The sequence below is a fragment of the Vicugna pacos genome, chromosome 3, assembly GCF_048564905.1.
Source record: "Vicugna pacos chromosome 3, VicPac4, whole genome shotgun sequence".
In the NCBI taxonomy this organism is placed as follows: Eukaryota; Metazoa; Chordata; class Mammalia; order Artiodactyla; family Camelidae; genus Vicugna; species Vicugna pacos.
In genome coordinates, this window is record NC_132989.1 from 40337760 (window position 1) to 40361976 (window position 24217).

General features: G+C 37.5%; 1 long non-coding RNA gene across 1 annotated transcript; it reads right to left on the reverse strand.

The window, feature by feature from the left end:
* Positions 1–10698: 10698 nt before the first annotated feature.
* On the reverse strand, positions 10699–15118 carry LOC140689522 (uncharacterized). The gene is made up of 4 exons (XR_012064565.1): positions 14742–15118; positions 11900–11971; positions 11679–11767; positions 10699–10879 (listed from the first exon to the last, which is right to left on the reverse strand). It is a non-coding gene; the product is annotated as an uncharacterized lncRNA (long non-coding RNA).
* Between the last annotated feature and the right edge of the window lie 9099 nt (positions 15119–24217).

Consider the following 24217-nt stretch of genomic DNA (forward strand, 5'->3'; position numbering starts at 1 on the left):
CACCTACTATTACTCTCCTCCTCACCTACTCATTCCATCACACTGGCCATCTTGCTATTTCTCAAACACGCCAGGCATAGCTTAACCTTGGGTGCTGTAACTGATATCTACACTGCCATCCCCTCTCTCCATTTTAATATGCTACATAAAGTACTTCCTAATTTTGTTTGGTGCTTATTGTCTTTCTCTTTCCCAAATCCCTTGCCAAACACACTTCCTTCCTAGTATATAAACTCCACTAGAGAACGGACAAAAAAAATTAATGTATCAGAGCACTTCAAGATATAAAGCAAATATTAACAAAACAGAGGAGAGAAATAAACAGCAATACACGAAGAGCAGAGGACTTCAATATCCCACTTCCAACAACAGATAGATCATCCAGACCCAAAGAGCAATAAGGAAACAGCAGACTTAAACAACATTATAAACAAATGGACCTAATAGACATATATAGAAGATTCCATCCAACAGCAACAGAATATACATTCTTTTCAAATGCACATGGAAAATTCTCCAGGATAGATCACATGTTAGACCCTAAAACAAATCTTAACAACTTTAAGAAGATAGAAATCATGTCAAGTGATTTTTTTTTTTCCAAACGGTACAGAAGTAGAAATCAGTAACAGGGGTAAAACTGGAAAGCTCACAAGTGTGTGGAAGTAAACAAACACTGCTGGACAATGAATGAGTGAGAGAAGAAATCAAAAAGGAAATTAAAAAATAACCTTCAGACAAATAAAAACGGAGATACAATATACAAAAAATTCGATATACAGCAACAGCAGTTCTAAGATGGAGTTTTATAGCACTAAATATCTATATTAAGGGGGGAAAAGATATTAAATACATAACCTAATTTCAAGGAACTAGGAAAAGAAGAACAAATTAAGCCTAAATTTAGCACAAGGAAGGAAATAAGAATGATCAAAGAGAACTAAAAAAAACAGAGACTAGAAAAGCAAAACAATAGATCAAGGAAAATAAAACAGTGTTTTTGAAAAGATAAACCAAACTGACAAACTTCTGGCTAGACTGACTAAGAAAAAAAGAAAGAACACCCAGATAAATAAAAGTACAGGCATACCTTAGAGATACGGCAGGTTCAGTTCCAGACTCACTGCAATAAAACAAATATTGCAATACAGTGAGCCACACAGTTTTTTTGATTTCCCAGTGCATATAAGTTACATTTACACTATACTGTAGTCTACTAAGTGTGTAATAGCATTATGTCTTAAAATGACAATTTACATATCTTAATTAAAAATGCTATAAGGCTAAAAAACACTAACCATTATCTGAGCCTTCAGTGAGTCGTAATCTTTTTGCTGGTGGAGGGTCTTGCCTTGATGTTGATGGCTGCTGACTGATCAGGGTAGTGGTTACTGAAGGCAGGGGTGGCTGTGGCAATTTCTTAAAATGGGACAACAGTAGAATTTGACACATTGATTGACTCTTCCTTTCACTTTAATGCTTAGAGGCCACCGGAGGGTCATTAAGTGGCATAATTTCAATATTCTTGTGTCTCAAGGAACAGAGATACCTGAAGAGAGGGAGAGAGATGGGGGAAAAGCCAGTCAGTGGAGCAGTCAGAACATACACAACATTTATTAAGTTTACCATCCCATATGGGCAGTTTGTGATGCCCTAAAACAATTACAATAGTAACATCAAAGATCACTGATCACAGATCATTGTAACAAATATAATAATAATGAAATCATTTAAAATATTTTAAGAATTACCAAAATGTGACAGGGAGACACAAAGAGAGCAAAAGCTATTGGAAAAACGGCAACAATAGACTTGCTTGACACAGATATGCCACAAACTTTCAATTGCTTTAAAAAAAAAAAAAGACCACAATATTTGTGAATTACAATGAAATGAGTTATGCCTACATAAATAAGGAGGAGATGTTACAACTGGCATTAAAGAAATACAAAGGATCACAAGAGACCACTATGAGTATTTACACACCGACAAGTTGGATAACCCAGACCAAATGAATGAATGTCTAGAAATATACAACCAACCAAGAATGAATTATGAAGAAACAGAAAATCTGAACAGACCAATAATGACTAAGAGCCAGAATCAGTAATCAAAAATCTCCCAACAAATAAAATCCCAGGACCCCATGGCATCACTGGTAAATTTTTACCAAACATTTAAAGAATTAATGCCAATCCTTCTCAAACTCTCTCAAAAACTGAAGGGGAAGAAACACTACCAAACTCATTTTAAGAGAGCAGTATTATTCTCATACCAAAGCCATATAAGGACACTATAAGAAAATAAAACTACAGATTAATATCCCTGATGAACATAGGTATAAAAATCCTCAACAAAACAGTAGCAAACTAATTCAACAGTACATGAAAAGAATCATACACCACGATCAAGTGAGATTTAACCCTAGGATGCAGGAATGGTTCAATATACAAAAATAATGTGATACAACACATTAACAAAATGAAAGATAAAAATTATATGATTATCTCAACAGATGCCAAAAAGCATTTGACAAAATTCAACACCCCTTCTTGAGAAACACTCTCAATAAATAAGTATAGAAGGAATGCATCTCAACATAACTGCCATATAAGACAAGCCCACAGCTAACAGCATCTTCAGCAGTGAAACGATGGAAGTTTTTCCTCTGAGACTGGGACTAAGACAAGGATGTCTACTCCTATCCCTTCTAATCAGCATAGTACTGGATGTCCTAGCCAGAGCAATTAGGCAAAAACAAGAAATAAAAGGGATCCAAGTTGGAAAGGAAGACATAAAATTGTCTCTCTTTGCAAATGACATAACCTTATACACAGATTCCACTGAAAAACTGTTAGAACTAACAGTTCCACCTAAAGATTCACCAAAAAAGAAACCTGTCAGAACTAATAAATAAATTCAGTAAAGTTGCAGATACAAAATCAATGTGCAAAAATCATTTGCATTTCTACACACTAATGATGTACTATCTGAAAAAGAAATTAAGAAAGCAATCCCATTTATGGTAGCATTCAATAAAATAAAATATTTAGAAACAAATTTAACTGAGGAGGTGAAAAATCTGTACACTGAAAACTAAAACATTGATGAAAGAAACTGAAGAAGACACAAATAAATGGAAAGATATCCCATGTTCACAAGTTAGATAAATTAATTTTGCTAATACATTTGTACTACCTAAAGCTATCTATAGATTCAATGCAATCCCTATCAAAATTCCAATGCATTTTTCACAGAAAGATAAAAAAAATCCTAAACTTCATATGGAACCCAAAAGACTACAAATAGCCAAAGCTACCTTGAGCGAAAAAGACAGAGTTGGAGGCATCACACTACTTGATTTCAAAATGTACTATAGAGCTGAAGTAATCAAAACAGCATGGCGCTGGCATAAAACTGGACATACAATGGAACAGAAAAGAGAGCCCAGAAATAAATCTACACATTTATGGTCAATTGATCCTCAACAAAGGTGCTGAAAACATACAACGTAGAAAGGACAGTCTATTCAAGAAATGGTGCTGAGAAAACTGGTTTCCACATGCAGAAGAATGAAATTTAATCCTTATTTCACTTCATATACAAAAATCAACTCAAAATGGATTACAGACTTAAATTAAGACCTGAAACTATAAATCTATTAGAAGACAACATAAGGAAAAAACTTCTTGACATTGATCTGGGCAATGATTTTGGGGGGTATGACCCCAAAAGCAAAGGTAACAAAAAGCAAAAATAGACAAATGAGATTTCATCAAACTAAAAAGCTTCTGCACAGCAGAGGAAACAATCAACGAAGTGAAGAGACAACCCATGGAATGAACAGGAGTAAATATTTGCAAACCATACATCTGATAAGGGGTTAATAGTCAAAATATATAAGGAACTCAAACAACTCAATAGCAAAAGGACAAATAACCCAATTAAAAAATAGGCCAAAAAACTTGCATAGACATTTCTCAAAAGAAAACATACAATTGGCCAACAGATACATGAAAAGATGCTCAAGATCACTAACCATCAGGGAAATGCAAATCAGAACAATGAGATATCGCTCCACAACTGTTAGAATGGTTATTATCAAAAAGACAAAAATGACAACTGTTGGTGAGCACGTGGAGAAAAGGGAGCTCTGGACACTGTTGTTGGGAATGTAAATTGGTGCAGCCACTATAGAACACGGTACGGAGATTCCTCAAAAAGTAAAAATAGAATTACCAATCTCACGTTTACGTATTTAACTAAAAGAAATGAAATCAGTGTCTGCAAGAGCTATCGGCACTCCCACGTTCACTGCAGCATTATTCATAATAGTAAGATATGGAAACAACCAAAATGTCCATCCTTGGATGAACAGATAAAAAAGATGCGAGCTATATATAGGAACACTATACCACCACGAGAAATGTCAGGGACATTTTGCCATTTGCAACAAGATGGTTGAACCTGTAGGACACTGCTGAAGTGAAATAAGCCTGACATAGAAAGGTAAATACTATGTAGTTTCACTTATATGTGGGATCTTGAAAAACAAAAAAGTGAACTCATAGAGGCAGAGAGTAAGGTGGTGCTTACTGGCAATTGGCGATTGAGGGAAATGGGAAATGTTGGCCAAAAGGTACAAAGTTGTTGTTGAATAGAATGAATTTGTCTAGTGATCTACAGGCATGATGACTATAGTTAAACTAATACTGTATTGAACGTTGAAAACATGCTGAGAGTAGATTTTGGATGCACTCACCACCCGAAAAAATGGTAATTCTATGAGAAGATATGTAAATTAGCTTGACTGTAGTAACCCTTTCATTGTTTATGTATCTCAAATCATTCTGGACACCTTAAACGGATACTATTTTTATTTCTAAAAAGAGAATAATGAAAACAATGTGGAGAAGATCAAAGTGGAAACAGAGAGGGTGAATTTCGAGGAAACAAGGAAACAAAGTCAGTTCTCTTTCCCAGCAGGGGCTCAAGCAACAAGCATGTGACAGACTGGGTGAAAAGGGAGTACATCCACTGAAGTACAAGGTCCCACAAAGCAAAGAAAGGTGGATCACAGAAGAGTGAGAGAAGTCAACAGAAAGAGAATTGGAAAAACACCATTCTGGGGAAGTTTGAGCACAAGGGTTCTCCAAACACACATACTTTACCCATGGACATCCCTGGCCACAGGCAATGCCTTATACCCAGGATGGGAAATTTGACCTCATGGAAATAGTACAAGAAGAGGGTAGCTGGTTTCATGTACCAATGGCTCAATTGGTGTGTTTTAAAATTAACTGTTAATATAATACAGATCCAATGTAATAGATCATGCATCCCCCGCTCCCATTTATCTAATATTTGTAGACGACTGGCTGAGAAATTATAATTTGCCACCCTCAATACATTCAGTGAGGTTAGCTGCATGAGTCAGTTTTGAAGACCCATCCTGCCTCTGGTGTTAAGCAAAACTTCAGTGTTGCTCACTCTGTCTAAGGTTTAGTGCTGCTGAAAAAAGATCAACATAGAAACAGTCCTAACCACAATGCATGATCATAAACCCCTAAAGCGATTTGTTCTAACTCCACAAGGGGGGTTACCTGTTTCCACTCCCCATAGAACATTTTCACTTAATACTGTCACTACCAAATTCAGACAGGAAATTACTATAAATCAACACCATTAGACAGCTGAGATCTAGAGAGCGAGTAGGATAGGGTGAAGGGAACAGCAACACTTATGCAAAATAATTGAACTCCTGACTTTTAATATATAGAAGCCATTCCTTGGTTTAAAAAGAATAGTACCATTTCTAGGACAAAAGAGTGTTTTTCTTAATAAGGAATAAGGCAGCGAGTTTAGTATAGCAGAACAATCTCTGGACTGGGAATGAGAAGATATCTGTTCTAATCTTCCATCAATTGTTCATAAACTGTACCTTTGGGGAAACTGCTCAGCGTATTTGAGTCTCATCTCCCTCCTCCGCAGGATAAAGATCATTATACCTGCCTTGTATATTTCATATTGTGCTATTATAATCAACTGAGATAATGTGTATGAACGTTTGTGAAACCATAAATTATAGATGATATTTTTATATTTTTGCAATACATCCTGCACCCATGACTACACTTAACTATGAAACCACCATGAATATACAAGTTATTATTTTATACAGTCTTTCACATTGTGAACACACGTCATGACGTGATTCAATATATCACATGTGATTGGCACATAAACTCCTCAACATATGGAATACAGTCATTTAAACTGCATTTAAAGAAAAACCATATTTTAAGGCATGATTTCTTTTTTCCTTTCAAAGAAGACATCCAAATGGCCTTCAAAAACACACTACACAAGGAATAGAGGTAGGACCGTAGGAAAATTGTTTCAGATTTGCACCTCATAGAACTCTAATGTCATGGAGAGCAATCATACATCGTGAAAATATTTTCTCTGGCTATCTACACAGCTGTAAAGACACAGTGAAATACATCTTTATTTTGCTTGATAGCACTTGGTAAATATTGTTCACTTAACAGACGATATAAATTACTCACTGCCACATAGGAAAAGGAAAGTCTGCCTTTACAACTATGAAGTAATCAAACGGCTATATTTAAAAACTTGGAGGCCATAGTCATAAAATGTAATTTAACTGAGGATTTTATGGTATACTCATGAACAAGTAAATCAGATTCTGCAGTGTTTATCTCTGATAACTTCTGGCTTCACGACCCATCACCCAGGAATGGGCTGCTATAATTAACCTCTAATACAGACATTCCATAAGCAGCCCACAGATAATAAAAGCAGTAAGAGATTTCCCATCTTCTGGTGGCAGTGAGGGGGCACTTTTTAACTCTTTCTTTGATCAAATATCAGATCTTGAATGGGGGGAACAAACGGGACAATATCCGAAATATTGCAGATTTTTTTAAAGATAAACCTTGTTTATGTCAGAAAAATTGTTTCTCAAAAAAAAAACAACTGTCCAGAAGTTACTCATGGAGCCAAACTATAAATTGATCTTAATCGATGTAGGGTCCTGCTATTAAATAAAAATATGTAAGTGATCTAAGGAATATTCCGAAACAACTATACACAGACTTTTCCGGAAAGGGCCAGACAGTGAATATTTCAGGCTTTTGGGGGCTATCAAGTCTTCGTTGGAACTACATGAGTCTCTCACAATAGCTCAAAAGCAGCCATAGACATATGTAAATGAATGAGCCTGGCCGTGTTTCAGCAGAACTTTATTTATGGGCTCTGAAATTTGAATGTCATACATTTTTCATGTGCTATGAAACATTATTGTTCTGATTTTTGTCTACCATTTAAATGTAAAAAAACCCATTCTTAGCTCTTGGGCTGTACAAAGATAGGTCGCAGGCAGGATTTGACCTGAGGGCTATAGTTACTGACCCCTGGTCTAAGATTTCAAGGACAGTAATTATCCAAATGGACAAAGACCATTTTTCCTGAAGCCTGCAGTTTTCTCTCCATTCATTTAAATTTTTGAAAGATAAGAAAATCTATGTCCTGCTTCTGTGATAAGCTCTGGTGACAGAATCATCAAATCATCATTGAAGCTGACTTAACCTATGTGGGGAAAGTTTATACAAACTAGTTTACAGAACAATCTCATTACCCCCAAAACCTCCCATGTTATCCTTTTTTATATATAGTTACCCCAACACACACACACTCCACTGTTCTGTTGTCTGTCACTATAAGGTTGTCTGTCTGAGAACGTTACATAAATGGAAATAGAGAATATGTAACATTTGAGATTGACTTTCTTCACCAAGCAAAATGCCTTTGAAATTCATCCAAGCTTTGTGTGCAATTGTTTCTTCCTTTTTATTGCTGAGATGTTTAGTGTTCCACTCTGTGAACGCACATGGTATGTTTATCCATCCACCCACTGAAGGACATGTGGGTTACTTCCACTTATTAGTGATTACAAACAGAGCTTCTATAAATAATCATGTACAGGTTTTCATGTGAACGTCAGTTTTCAGTTCACTTGGAAAATTATCTAAGCAGAGGACTGCTGGGTCACATGCAAAGTGTATGCTTAACTTCATAAGGAACTGCCAAACAGTTTTCCAGAGTGACTGCACCATTTCATATTTTACTTAATTTACTTCCTCACCAGGGGTTGATATTATCAGTGTCCTGTTTCAGGTTTTAGTCATTGTAAGAGGTAGGCCATGATTGTAACGTGCATTTCTCCAATGGCTAATGGCATTGGGTATCTTTTCAGACGTTTATTTATCACCCATATTTCCTTTTTAAGGGATGCATCTGTTCAAGCCTCAAACCTGCTTCTAAATAGGGTTGTTTGTTTTCTTAAGGCTGAGTTTGAGAGTTCTGAATATGCTCTTGATCCAAGCTGTTTGCTGGGTATGTGATTTGTGATGTCTCCTCCCAGAATGTAGCTTGTCTTTTCATTCTCCTGAAGTTTTTAATTTGGATAACTTCCGGTTTATTGATTTTTTTTTCTTTTGTGGATCTGTTTTTTGGTATCACATCTAAGAATTCTTTGTCTAAATCCAGGTCATAATGATTTCTAATATTTTCTTCTAAACACTATATTTTACATTTTGATGTTTGATCCATTTTGTGTTAATTTTTGAAAAATACAAGAGATTAAGATCTTAATTAAGACAAAATACAAGACCTTAATCTTAATTAAGAACTTTTTTTGTCCAACACCAAGAGACTACAATACACCTTCTCTATTGACTTGCTTTGCCACCTCTGTCAGAAACAAATTAGCCAAATTTGTATGTGTCTATTCTAGACTTCCTATTTTGTTCCGTTGGCCTAGTCCTTCATAAATACCATGCTATCTTTATGCTGAAGCTTTAGAGTAAGTCTTAAAATTGGGTAGTATGATTTTTTTTCCAACTCCAGTCCTCTGAGACTTGGTTCTTTCTCTTGTTTTTAATTCCATCTCTCTTTTGTTCTGATTGGATATTCTATCTGTCTTTAAGTTCATGATTTTTCCGTCATCTCCATCTTGCTATTTTGTCAACAGGTAAGTCCTTAATTTGGGTTATTGTATTTTCCAGTTCTAAAATTTTCATTTGTATCTTCTACTTGCTTAGCATTTCTATATTTCAATTCTTTTTAAGTGTCTTCACCCATCACTTGTTTTCAAAACAGCCGCTTCAAAGTCTATGTCAGTTAATTCCAACATCTGTGTCATCTTGTTGGCATCTATTGATTGTCCTTTCCCACGCTGAGATTTTCTTGGCTGTCTCTGTGCTGAGTAATTTTGAACTGTATTCTGTACACTTAGCCTTTCCATCTTACTTAAATTCTGTGGAAAATGTTGAAGTTTTTGTTTTAGTAGGCAGTCAACTTGGTTGGATTCAATTCTCAAGTTATGACCAGCCTCCCATGGTGGCTGTGGCTCCAACCTCAGTTCCATTTTCAAAGCCTTTGTGAGGCTTTTTGGATCTATTATATGTCTGCTATCCACTGACCAATCTGGGATCTGGGCAGTGTCTCATCTTGTAATTCAGAATCTACAATTTACTGTTTAGAGTCAGATACCCACACGTGTGGCTTAGATGTGATCCCCAGAGTTCATAAACAACTTTACAGAGTCTCTGTGCCAAGCTCCTCCTCTCTCAGATCTCTTCTATTCTCTTTGGTTCACAGAAGCTCCCCTTCTAGATCCACTTATTCGAAAACTGGGGCTTTATTTATCCTGCCCTGCACTTCCTGAGACTGACTCACATCAGGGCTGAGCTGCAGGAAGACAGGGAAAGAAAGGCAATCAATAGGTATTGGTCCCAGCCTCCTGAGGCCATGGGAGGGCAAGTCCCCTTCCTCGGAGTTCCTCTGGGAGAGGACCACGGGAAGCTCCACGTTTGAAACTCTCCAGGATTCAGCCTCATGCATCTCTCCCCTCAACTGATTCCAACCTTTCGCTACACTGCAACAGAACTGTGAGTACAACAGAGCTCAGTGAATCCTGTGAGTCCTTCTGCTGCATCACCAAAATGGAGGGTGGTGTTGGGCAATCCTGAAGTTTGAAATTGGTGTCAGACGTGAGGGTGGTTTGTACACTGTTCCCCAATTTCACCTTCTGTGTCTCCTAATTGGTATATTAAAATTGGGGTAAGCCAGAGAAGGGGCTGTCTTTATGGACAGAGTTTGTGAAACTATCCAGGTATCCTCAAGGCTCTGGCATGGCCCCAGAACCAGAGAAAGAGAGTGTAATTGAAAAGCCTTCCCAGAGAATCCTGATATGCTCCTGGTTTTAAAACCACTTCCACTGGGAATTCTTGATCTTTTCTAAATAAATAACAAAGCAAAAGGTAGCAGGGAGTTGGACAGAGTTTATACGTTGATTGCTTTATCACTGTCCTGCTTAATAGCCTTCCCTGGCCTGCCATTACCTAAGTAATAAATCATGTAAGCTTCACATTCCCTATTCTCTGTGATCTAACCCCAAACTGGTTTTATTTCCTGCTTCTTCCTTCCACCCTGTCCCAGTGAGTCCTATCCCACTACTCTGATTTAATGGTTTATGGTGGGGCTCTGGCATCAATATATTTTGAAAGCTTCCCAAATGATTCTACTATGGATCCAGGATAGATAAGCTCCTAATATTTTATTTTATAGCCAAATCAGACCACTATTTATTATACAAACCTGGGATAACATCTCATTTTCACCTCTGGAAATCCACACATTCTTCAAGGTCCAGCTCAGATGACAGATTCTCCAGGTAGCCTTCCCTGATCACGCTAGACCAGAATCAGTGTCTATTTCTCTGGGTTCTCATAGTGTTTTATTTGCATGACTCCATAGTCCTTTTCACATCCTGCATTACAATACACCTAAGAAGCTGCAATATAAGAAAAGCACGTTCCAAATATGAGCTCTGTGAAGTATCCTGTGACGTGAGTACAGCCAATTTTCAGCTCCCAAAGCTTTAAATGCTTCATCTATAAAACTTAGAAATACAAATGATTATCTTCTAGTGTTATTGTAAGGTTTAAATGAGCACTTCTATGCTCCCCAATCTTCTTTATGTCATAGTAGATAGAAAATATATTTCAACACCTTACTGGTAGAGGATGCTTGTGGCCAGAGTTAACAGTCTGTGGGCTCCATCTACTCCAGGTCTTGCCCAACAGCTCCAAGAGATAACAAGACCAGTACCTGAGTGTAGCTATAGCCCATTCAGGAAGTACTGATTGGCTGCCCATTGAAATCACATGGAGAGCATTAAAAACTACGAATGCCTGGATATCACTCCCAGATTTATGATTTCATTTGTCTGGGGCACAGCCTTGGGCATTAAGAGATTTTAAAGCTCCCCAGGTGATTCTCATGTGCATCCAAGGTTTAGGACCATCATTCATAAGAATATGGATCAGAAACATGATTAAACTTCTTGGATATTACTTTTTTGAGGGTGGAGAATGTGCATTATTCATTCCTACAGCACATAACCGAATCCCCAATCCCTACCCACATTATCCCTTCAAAAAACTAGATGTTAAAGAAGTATTTTTGGAATTCAATTTAATTCAACAGAGGAATACAATGTAAGAGTTCAGAGCAGGTTGTGGAGGTCACCAGAGAAATCATTTCCAAAGTGAGGCAGGAGCCTCAAAACTCCATTCCCACACACTACCTACCTCTCCTTGGCAAGCGTCAGCTCCCATGCTTGGTAAAGCAGACCCATATTTCCATATCATCAGGATGACACTACTGTCTCTCAATCTAACTATAGAAAATAAAGTAATAAAACAAAGGTTAGAGAAAGGACGTTTTGTTTCACCAGGAATGCTCTCAGGCTTCATTCTTTAAATGCAAGAAAGCTGAGCATCTTCAAACCTAAGGAATGCATGTTTCTCACCTTGTTTATGTTCTTGGGTTTCACAGTAAACAGGATTATCTCTCATGGAATTTGCCTCCAGTGTTTGAGAACCTTGAAATACAGAGGAAGGAGACTTCTCAGTGATTCTGATTCTGGTTCCTGAAATGACTTAATGGAAGGGGTCCATCTGTATTAATTCATCAGGAATTCCAAGACTCACAATTAATTTCATTTATCTTCAAAATATCTTAAATACATTTCCATAGCATATTTTCATGTACGATGATAAGTTTATTAACTAATCATTGGCCAACCTCACCAAGAACAACAGAGAGGTGACTGATCTCAAATGAAGCATTCCAACTCTGTTCAAAAGCTTGAAATGCATCTGGGCAGGGCATGTAAACAAAGTTGAAGATAGTTTAAAATATGTAACCACTGCCCTCCCCACCACCTCAGACCTCAGTTGTTTTGTGTCACGCAGTTTGGTAGGTGAAATTCAGGTTTAAATTGGACTCTTCTGCTAACTCTAGTATGATACCAGATGTACCATCCAAATATGGGTCTAAGTCTCAGTTTCTATACCTATATAATGAGGGGGCCATGATGTTACTTATATCTTTTAAGCTCTGACTATGATTTTATGAAACGTTTAAAGTAAATGAAAGGGGAACCAGCATTCGGTGAGTGCTTGCTTTCAGAAGTTAATCATGCAATTGCAAAAAAGGAAAATATAACTAAGCTAGCTCAACAAAAAAGAAACTTTTTTTGAAAGCAGAAGTAATACCTGAAGGCAGGCATTTAGAGCAGGGCTTAATAAGGCACTAGGCTCCAAAAAATGGTTGTTCCAGAGCCAATATGACTGTCATCAAATTCTCATTTCACACAGGCTCTTGTTGCTCTTATTTTTCTCTAGGTGTTGCCTTTATATGTCCTTTCTCCATCCAATGGTTTTCTTTGCAGTAGTGAAAAGTGGCCTTAATGGTAAAAAAAAAAAAAAAAAAATGGCCAGCCAGCACATCCCTGGCTGACCACTGATCTCTCACCTTCAGAGCCCAAGGCCAACTAACTAGAGTCTCTGTGTCCCAGTTACAAGGGACCATAAGAGAGTTGATGAGTCTAGCCTGGATCAGCCACCCAACCATGGTTGAGTCCCTGAGGAAGGGAGAGAGTCCCATGGTTCTGACTGGGCGGCTCAGATCCATCCCTACCCCAAGGGTTGTGAATCATAGATACTTTTCCAAAAGTACCAAGAGGTGTCTATTCCAACTTCTGGTTGCCAGGCCTTTTCACCTGTTGTCTCAGTCTTTGCAACAAACTTACAACACAGCATTTTATCCCCATTTTGAAAAAATAAATGATGCTCAAAGAGTTTTTATGACCTGTCCAAGACCACATGGCAAGAGGCAGTTTGGGAGCCTGTGTATTTTCCACTAAAAGGGACACACCCTTGGTGGAAGTTGCACAGCTTCGTATATATTTTAGCTAATAAAGTAAAGACTGAAATAATGGGGTTATTTGATATTTTGTTTGGACATTCTAGCCATGATAAACAGTATCTGATTAATTTTTTAAAAATAAGAAGCAATGGTGACCATTATTGTAAAAGGGGATAGTTTCCTTCCCTTAGAGTAGACTTTCTGGGAACTAACAAATGTTCTGCGTTCAGGAAGAATAATAGTAGTTCCAGTTATCTAACCCTGCAGTGTGTCACGCGGAGGGCTAAATGCTTTCCCTGCACATCTCATGAAGGCCCAAACAAGCCAGTGATGGAGCTATTACTATCCCCATTACCCAGATGGAAAAACTGAGGCTTGAGAAGGGCTAAGTAACTTATGTCTCCTGTTACATAGTGGACAAGCTAGCACTGAACTCAGTTCCAGCAGACTCCATAGCTCTTAATCACTAGGCTTTGTAGCGTCCCAGTCTTGGGCCAATAAGTGCATAAGAATGAAATCTGAGCACATACAAAGGATTACCAATATATATATTTCAAATTTTACTTTCTACTATCTGTTTCCTTTATATGTCATGGATACAAATATGGCATTTAAGACACCATCTATTAAATCTATAGCTAGTATTTGGCATATATTCAGAAACACCAGAAATAACATTTTGCCAGAAGTTTTTCATCCAATATTCATTGGCAGTCTGTTATGTACCAAATACTGAGCTGGGTAACTTATATTTTGATTTCTTGTAGACAGACTTGAACTAACTGATTTTTTTTTTTTTGTAGGATACTGATCTGATTTCCCAGGAACAAAATTAACAGATCTTTCTAAGGCAAAAAATCTACTTTCTTTTTCTTTGTCTCTGATGAGAGAAGGGAGTGAAAGTCTGTTGGTTGCCAGCAGATGTGGCAGCTTCCTCTAAAACAAATTATAAAGAACCATAACCCAGGCTTTGTCCTGATACAGAGCCATCCTGAACTGTGATTTACCTGGTTTCTTTCTTCAGTAATACTAGAGATGTGTAAGTCAGCAAAAGGGAGTAGGAAGACAACAAATAAACAAATGCATTAGTAAGAAGGCAGCCTAATTTAACTTTTGTCACATTTAAAGAAAGAGAAATATAAAATGTTTCACCCAGCGGTGTTTTAAATTAAGAAAAGACCATTAAATTGGCATGTATTTAATAAGCATTGTTTATAATAAACTCTCTGAAACAGTTCTGCTAATGTAAAATCAGAAAAAAAGAGACGTATCACCTCACACCAGTCAGAATGGCCATCATTCAAAAATCCAAAAATGACAAATGTTGGAGAGGCTGTGGAGAAAGGGGAACCCTCCTACACTGCTGGTGGGAATGTGCAGTTTGGTGCAGCCACTATGGAAAACAGTGTGGAGATTCCTCAAAAGACTAGGAATAGACTTACCGTATGACCCAGGAATCCCACTCCTGGGCTTGTATCCAGAAGGAAATCTACTTCAGGATGACACCTGCACCCCAGTGTTCATAGCAGCACTATTTACAATAGCCAAAACATGGAAACAGCCTAAATGTCCATCAACAGGTGACTGGATAAAGAAGAAGTGGTATATTTATACAATGGAATACTACTCAGCCATAAAAACCGACAACATAATGCCATTTGCAGCAACATGGATGCTCCTGGAGAATGTCATTCTAAGTGAAGTAAGCCAGAAAGAGAAAGAAAAATACCATATGAGATCGCTCGTATGTGGAATCTAAAAAGCAAAAACAAAAACAAACAAACAAACAAACAAAAACAAAGCGTAAATACAGGACAGAAATAGACTCACAGACAGAGAATACAGACTTGTGGTTGCCAGGGGGGTGGAGGGTGGGAAGGGATAGACTGGGATTTCAAAATTGTAGAATAGATGAAGAAGATTACACTGTATAGCACAGGGAAATATACACAAAATGTTATGATAACTCACAGAGAAAAAAATGTGACAATGAGTGTGTATATGTCCATGAATGACTGAAAAATTGTGCTGAACACTGGAATTTGACACAACATTGTAAAATGATTATAAATCAATAAAAAATGTTAAAAAAAAGAGAAAAAAGAAAAAAGAGACAAGAAAAGGAAGGAGAAAGAGAAAATAACACAATCAAAGGAAGATCACAGTAACAGAAATAAAGGATAAAGCACTGGAAAAAAAAAAAAAGAGAGAGTGGATATACTCTCACTAATATTAGGAAAACTCCAAATGAAAAACAGAAAAGAAATAAGATCGAGTGCTAGAGGCAATTTAAAAGACAGAGAGGAGTATAGAAAAAAGAGGCACCGAGAGATTCACAGCTTCACATCAGTGTTGCTCAGCATGTGCCGGAGGAGCAGGAGAAGTGCCTGCAGCACTTGTTAAGCCCTGACTCCTGGACCCTCCTCCAACCTGTGAGCCAGACTCTCTGGGCGCTTGGACCCAGAAATCTGTGACTGACATAATGTCCGCACTTCATTCTCAGGCACACCAGCACTCATGAACCCCCACTCGAGGACAGACATGAGTGGACCCCGAGGTGCCAAGATGCAGCTTCAGAGTTTTCATGAGCCCAAAGTCAAAATTCTGATCGCTTTTATAATATTTTATATCTTGAACAGGGATGAAGACTCTAATTTGCCAAACAGCACAAGTACATGAATTTAAAACACAAATGTTTTATTCCCCTCTAAGTATGAGAGCATTTTTTGGTCATTTTTTAACAGAGGGAAAAATCCTGCTTCCTGGCTAGATTGGACAATGTTGAACATTAAATTTCATTTTCACAATTAAGATTGTTTATTTTCTAATCATTTACACCAGGAAACTTTGGTGAACATCTCAAATCATAGGTGAAATTATATGATAACATACGTTTAATTTTATGAATAGAGTGCTCAGATTTTCAGATTCTGTTATTGACTCTCCCCCAAATCATGAACCACTTCTTAAAGTTAATGCAAAGATTTTAAAGTCATGGTGGGTTTTTGCTATTATAATCATGAAGAATATCTTGGTTAACCCAATTGTTTTCTCTGACCAGCTAGCCAAAAATTTCTTCTTTCTTGCTTCAAAGAGGCTGTAAGATCTGAAAACCAAACTTTGATATTTGGTAGATTTGGATGTGGAAATCTGAACATGAAATCAGATAATTTTGCCTCTGATATTAATCTTCCAACACTTTGCTTCCTCCTCTGTTCTGTGTAGCGTTGGTGTCACAAATTCTTCCTAGTGTAAAGAGTTCAAACTCCTTTCTTTCATGTACCCACGCCTAGAATTTTGTTTTTATTTGACACTGGAGGAAATGATATTTTTTAACCCCTCAAAGTCCAATGGCTCAGAGATCATGCGGCAAAGCCAGCCAATCTCCACGTATGTTTAAAGTTCACAGATCTTCCATTCTTAACATAGATTCATAAAAGGAAATTTCATCAATTGTAAGTATCATCATTTATCAAGTTTATTGCGCCAGCAAGTCTGATTGCAGACTCTACCTTGCTGAATGACTTTTACATGGTTTCATTCTTCTAGCAAAGATTCATTTTTAAAACTTTGGCACAAGATGAGGGCGCAAGAAATTGCATACGTTCAGTATGTGTGGTTCTTGGTATATCAATTATGCCTCAATAAAGCTGCTTTAAAAAGTAAAAAGCCAAGGAAAAAAAGATGAGAGTGCAAGATGCCCCAACTAGTACATTTGCTCTGCAAATATATTTAGGCTGTGACATAGTAAATGACAGATCAATCCTCCGCTTTCTTTACCAAGTGACTCCCCCTCCCATTTTAGTTCTAAGAAAGTACTGCAAATCATATATTCCAGCCACCCTACAAATTAACCAGAGCCCTTACAAAAACTGGAAATCAGTTCATATTTCATGCTCCCAGGCAACGTCCAATTAATCACACTAACGAAAAGATTTTTAGTGTACCTGCCATATCGTTGCAACCAACACCTGCTTACCCCTAAGTTCTCTGAGCACCTTTCACAGACACAAGTTGTGTTTCAGAATTGGCCTCAGTGTAATATTTGTATAACTTAAAAAATAGTATAATCAGCCCAGTATGTGTTTTGTGCGTCTTTTACTTGCAATGACAGCAGTAATACTTATTTACAGTCAGCCTTTTCACGATAGAGAAAGCACATATTTATGACTGATATTAGCAGTTTCAAAATGTTTCATTTCCCCTTTCTTCTCCCTACAAAATGAAACTGAACCAACACTTGGGGTTTTATCAACATTTCATTTCTGGGACTGTCTTCAGCATCTCAGGGACCATGCTCAGGTGGGTAATCTGACCTCCTAAACTGTAGCCGTTGTGATCTCCAAGGATGTGACTACGTACCAGCATCTGATTGTCCTTTTCCATTCTAAAACCAGAATTTACAGCTGAAGCAGAGGATAGATACTCATCATTCTAAGAAAAATTTGCACACCCTTCTACAAAACAGGAGGAAAATGTATCATTTGGTCTCCCTAGTGATTCCACCTCAGGAGTTCTGAGGTAGGGTTGAAGAATTGGGGTTTTTTATGTAATTTGGTGCAGCTACTGGAAAGCAGTTCAGAGATTCCTTAAAACACTAAAGCTTGAGTTTCCTATGATCCAGCAATCCCCTCCTGGGAACATATCCAGAGGAAACTCTAAACTGAAAAGATACATGCACCCAATGTTCATAGCAGCACTATTTACAATAGCCAAGACATGGAAGCAAACTAAATGTCCATCAATAGATATCTGGATACAGAAGATGTGGTATATATATACAATGGAATACTACAAAGTCATAAAAAAGAATGAACTAATACCATTTGCAGCAACATGGATGGACCTAGAGATTACCATTCCAAGTGAAGTAACTCAGACAGAGGAAGAAAAATACCACATGATATCACATATATGTGGAATCTAAAAAAAAAAAAAGATACAAATGAACTTATTTACAAAACAGAAAGGGACTCACAGGCATAGAAAACAAACTTGTGATATACATGATTGGGACATTGTGCCGTACACCAGTCCATTGTGGTATACACCTTGTAACTGACTGTACTTCAACTTTAAAAAAAAGAAAAGAAAAGAAAACAAACTTGTGATTACCAAAGAGGGAAGGTGGGGGGAGGGGTAAATTAGGAGTATGGGATTAGCAGATACAAACTACTATGTATAAAATACATAAACAACAAGGTCCTCGTGTATAGCACAGGGAACTACATTCAATATCTTGTAATAACACAGAATATAAAAAAGAATATATATATGTATAACTGAATTACTATGCCATACACCAGAAACTAACAGAACATTGTAAATCAATTAAACTTTAATTTTTAAAAATCAGTATTTTTAGAACACTTCTCAGTGACACTGATAAGCAGCAAGTTTGAGGACCCATTGAACTGAAGGACCCTTGAGAGTGTTGCACCTACTGAACAAAGTATAGAAATGAACATGTTCTAGAGCAGAGACTGGGAGAGAGGACTGCCCAGTCCCTACTTCTACACACACAGCAGCAGTGCTCTGGGATGCGGGGTGGGATAGCATTGGCTGGATGCTGTTTGCGGCATTCTGTGTCTTTCTTGCCTCCACAGCTCTCATCTATCCCTCGAGAGCAGAAAGCATGGGAACTACGTATCTCAGGATTTCCATACCAGTGTGGCACCAGCTACAATCCATCAGTGTCAGGCAGTTATGTACAATTTAGTGGGATGAGAAACAAAAGAAGCCACATTTCTCCAGCAGCAGGTGTTTGCCACCAACTTCCAGGAGCTGAAGATACCCAAGACCCCTGATGGTGGCTTTCTTGAGATTTCCGGAAAGCAACCTTCTTAATCTCAACCCCTCCCTGCTCCCTGCACTTGCAAAGGTTGTATTAAATCTCTTCCTTCCTGAAACGGGCGTAGTTACTGTTTTCTTGACATGGCCACATCAGTCATGGTTATACCCATTATCCTGCGGACTCTCTTCGAGCTGAAGATATTAACCCAGGAATTTGCACCCTGAGCATGAGAGAGTTACAACTCAGCAAAGAGAGAATCTCCTAGAAAATACACAACAAAAATTCGCAAATCCCAAAGCTCCAGTAGGAGAATACATATAAATCAACTCACTGAAAATTAGCATGATCCTTAGTATGGGCCACCAGAGCAGAGGTGGAAAAGCTCTCCTGCAGGGGGTTGGCTGCTTTGCATATTAATCGAACTTCAGGAAATCTGGCTGACTCTGTCCTGGCTCTAAGTAGACTCTAACACTATACTTCAACCCTCACATGGGGCAATTCAGGGCTCTTCTCACTTACGAAAGTCTGGGGCAACTTTAAAGAAAGGTTTGACTCAAACAAACAGTGGAAATCTGAGCATTTCCAAATACTAAATTTTTCAAGAGTTTGGGAAAAAATTTTTGGCACCAATTAACTTTAGGAATGTTAGATGATGATAGATGAAAATATTTGGATTTTTGCCCCTTCATTGGTCAGAGTTAATATATCTCATATTTTCTAAAGCAACCCAGAGTTTCAAAAGAGGGGAGAGAACCTGGAAAATGAAATCGTTTAGAACAGCATTGTCCAATAGAACTTTCTGTGATGATGGAAATGTTCTATATCTGTGTTGTCCAATATGGTAGCCACTAATCATATGTGGCTGCTGAGTACTCAAAATATGGCTAGTGCAATTGAGAAAATAAATGTTTAATTTTACATAATTTTAATTAATTTAAGTTGTCACATGTGGCTACTGCCTTGAAGAGTGCAGATTTTTAAAATCTATTTAACATAGGTCTTACAATGATATAAAAATTATATATTAAATTAAACACATTCATGAAAAGAATAAAGTTGCAACAAAAATTATATATTAAATTAAACACATTCATGAAAAGAATAAAGTTGCAACAAAATATACAGCGCTTCACACAAAGGCAGTGATTAACGGCTGTAGAAACTCAGTGTGTATTATACTCACAGCAATACGTATCTTTATAATTTAAAAATTAATTGGATCTTAATTTAAAAAGTAGTAGCTGAGAGCATCCTTATAAAACTCTTCCAACAATGAGGAGTAACATGAGGTCTCCCCACTCCCACCCCGTCAGCCAGTTCCTTTCCCCACATCCCCTGGATGAAACACCATTACAGGTTGGATGTGTATATTCTCAGAATTTTTTCTATGTATTTAGAAAGCTATCTGTCTGTAGGTAAGTACAACCTATATTCCTGTGTTAGATCAAATTAGAGCACATTTTACTGTCCTCTGTGTTTGCATATATACCTCACACTGTCTTATAGCTGCATCACATTCCTAACTGTGGACTTTTTTTTAGCCTATTTGACCATCTTGACCATTCTTCCCTTGCTACAATTTTAGTTTATCTACAGTTTTCTATGACAAACAATATCACAATAAGCATTCTTTTGTGCGCCCTCTTATATATTTTACATTTTTAACAGATTGAGAAATTACCCTCTATGATGACTATATAATTTATAATTATCATTCCTCCCTTCATAGTATCAAGAAAACTCATTTAAATTTTTATTTCTCTATTTACTAATGAGGTTAAGAGATTTTCCATATGCCTACCAAATTTCATCTTTTGTGAATTGACTATATGATTCATATCACTTTTTAAATCAGGGAAACACATACTAAAATACAGCAAGACCATGGCTAAATTATTTTCCCTGGAATATACAGTGCCTTGTACATAGAGCTCCATAAATAATTACTGAACAAATGAATAAAACAGCCAACATCATGAAATCTCTCTCTCTCAACAAAGAAAAGAAAAATTGAGTCTATATCATCTTTAATCTAGATTTCATATTTCAGAATACATGGGGTAGACAGATAAATGACAAGTATGTATCACCACTTCTAGAACTCCCATTATTCTATTTGACAAATAAAATTTTTTAATCCAATAAATAAATATTCATTCTGTAACCCCTCAAGAAGTATTTCTAATAGAATTGTTATTCAAACTCTAAGCAATTTTTTCTCTGGATCTCACTCTCCCTAACGTCTTCATAGCAAAATAAGGATAATATTTTAATTGATTTTTTTTCATATTTTTTAGTATCAATCACCATAGCTAGTCAATTAGGATAATTCAAGCTTCTTTCTATCACAAATACCCCCAGAATGGGTCTCCTTCTGCCTTACCAACACTAGCTCTTTTTCTGGTTAGAGTGCCTTTATTTTATCTGTAAATCTCTTCCTCCCTCATCTCAATCCACATGGCATCTATGACGCTGACTTCAACCCCAGCCCTAAGAGTGACTATAGAACCAAAAACTGGCCTGAGTAGCCGAATACAGCTAATTATATCTAACCCCAGAACCTTTGCAGGAGCAACAGAGAGAGGCATTTTCTCTCCAATGTAAATTCAAAGTGAGTAGCAGACATTCTGCTGTTTGGTCTAAAAACCTGCTTGAGAATTAAACCAACGCAAAGGAAAGCCAAGTCCAGATGGAGAGGGGAAGGGAAAGGGAAAAGAAGAGAAGGGAAGAACCAAGTCCTATAAAGCATTAGATGAACAAAGAAAGGCAAATCAAAACAACAATGAGGTATCACCTCACACCAGTCAGAATGGTCATCATTCCAAAGTCCACAAACAATAAATGCTGGAGAAGGTGTGGAGAAAAGGGAACCCTCCTACACTGTTGGTGGAAATGTAGTGTGGTGCAGTCATTATGGAAAACAATATGGAGATTCCTTAAAAAACTAAAAATAGACTTACCCTATCATCCGGCAATCCTACTCCTGGGCATACATCCAGAGAAACCTCTAATTTGAAAAGATATAACCTAATGTTCACAGCAGCACTATTTACAACAGCCAAGACATGGAAGCAACCCAAATGTCCATCAACAGATGACTGGATAAAGATGTGGTATATATATATGCAATGGAATACTACTCAGCCACCAAAAAGAATAAAATAATATCATTTGCAGCAACATGGATGGACCTAGAGATTGTTATATCAAGTGAAGTAACTCAGAAAGAGAAAGAAAAATATATGACATCACTTAAATGCGAAATCTAAAAAAAAAAAAAAAAAAGACACAAACGAACCTATTTACAAAACAGAAACAGACTTACAGACATAGAAAACAAACGTGTGGTTACCAGAGGGGGAAGTGGGGGTGGAGGGATAAACTGGGAGTTCAGGATTTGCAGATACTAACTATTATTTAAAAAACAGATAAACAATAAAGTCCTATTGTATAGCACATGGAACTATATTCAGTATCTTATGGTAATCTATAATGAAAAAGAATATGAAAAATGAATACATATATCAGTATAACTAAAACACTATCCTGTACACTGGAAATTAACACAACATTGTAAACTGATTATCTGTCAATAAAAAATAAAATAAAAAATAAAATTTACATTAAAAAGTAAAGTATTAGATCAAGTCACACTTGAAGCCACATCTGCCCCTGGACTTTTCAGGTATACTAAATGAAAAATAGAATAAAAGTCCTTTCCTGCTTGAGATCATTTGAGTTAGGTTTTCGGCCACTTGCAAAACTTGGACAACAGGTATTTTTCAGGGGCCATTCTGAATTATCCAATATCCAGACGACTTTTTCTTTTTTCTGGCTTTCTGCTTGTTGTAGACATTGCCTCAACCTGCATTTCTGTGGTTGACAACAAAGAGCATCATTTCTTATACGTAAAACATTTTTTCCCATTTTACATTCTCTTGTGGAATTCACTGCACAGAAGCTATAGAGATCAAATGCTATTATTCTTGTTTCATTAATGAGAAAAGTGGGGCCACAGAAAAGGTAATGATGTTCAAGGTCAGGGACAATATCCAAGACTTTCAACTGGTTGCTCTTGTTTGAGCCCATGCATTTCCCATATGATGCTTGAGGTGAAGTGAAGAAGCGGTAAGACCCAAGACACTGTGGATGGTGTGTGATACCATCCCGGACATTTCCTGGTCTCATGCAGTGGAAATCTGCTTTCAGTTTATACTCAAAATGAGGTCACTTTACTGTTGAAAGTATATGAAAACTCTCTCTCCCATACTAACAGCACCCAGCAGAGACTGTCAAAAATCATAGTCAGGGCTGATCCCACCCAAATGACTCAGTGAAAAGGCACTGGAGAATGACATGCAGCTCATTACCAAAGGCAATCAGAAGTCACTGTGGACCTCTGGCATCCAGCTTTTTAAAGGAAACAGGGTAAACAGTGTAGTGGCGAATCTGAGGCAGACTGATGTATGAATGTGGGCTTTGACACTTACTAGTTTTATGTCCATCAGCATGTTATGCATGCTCTTTATTTGATTCTCACTGTCTCCTCTGAGTTGGCCTAACCATCCCAGGTTCTAGGAAGTGGTGGCATTGTGAGCCATTTGAGCAACTGCTCCAGTCTTGAGACAACTACCAGAGCACCAAGAAGACAAGCTTCCGTCATATCCTTGTCCTGCCTAGCTTCCTTCCAGGTGATGACGACTTCACAAAGGGTAACTACACAGTCTGTCACCCATCTAAACTTGCACCAGAGTTAGAGGTGCAAGGGTGACCTGTGCCATACCCTGGGGCTCCCCTGCCGGCAGGTTCAAAATAACCCCATTCTTTATCTGCATCACAAATCCCTCCCAAACTCCTCCCCAGGCTTTCATATTAGGTGTAACTAAGGGAAAAAAAAGTGAATGTGGCTCTAAGCACCATTTTGTATAGCTTGTGCATTTGTTCTCCTTGGAATGCCACGCATTTGGACAGGGGCTTCCATCGTCAGGACTCTGTTGCAGGGCATGGACAGTCATTGCTGGGTTCTTTGCCTCACCTGCCCAGACCTCAAATGGGTCAGATGTAAACATTCTGCAGTCCTCCTCCACTCCTTATTTCATTAGTTTCTCCACAAGGCTCTAGAGG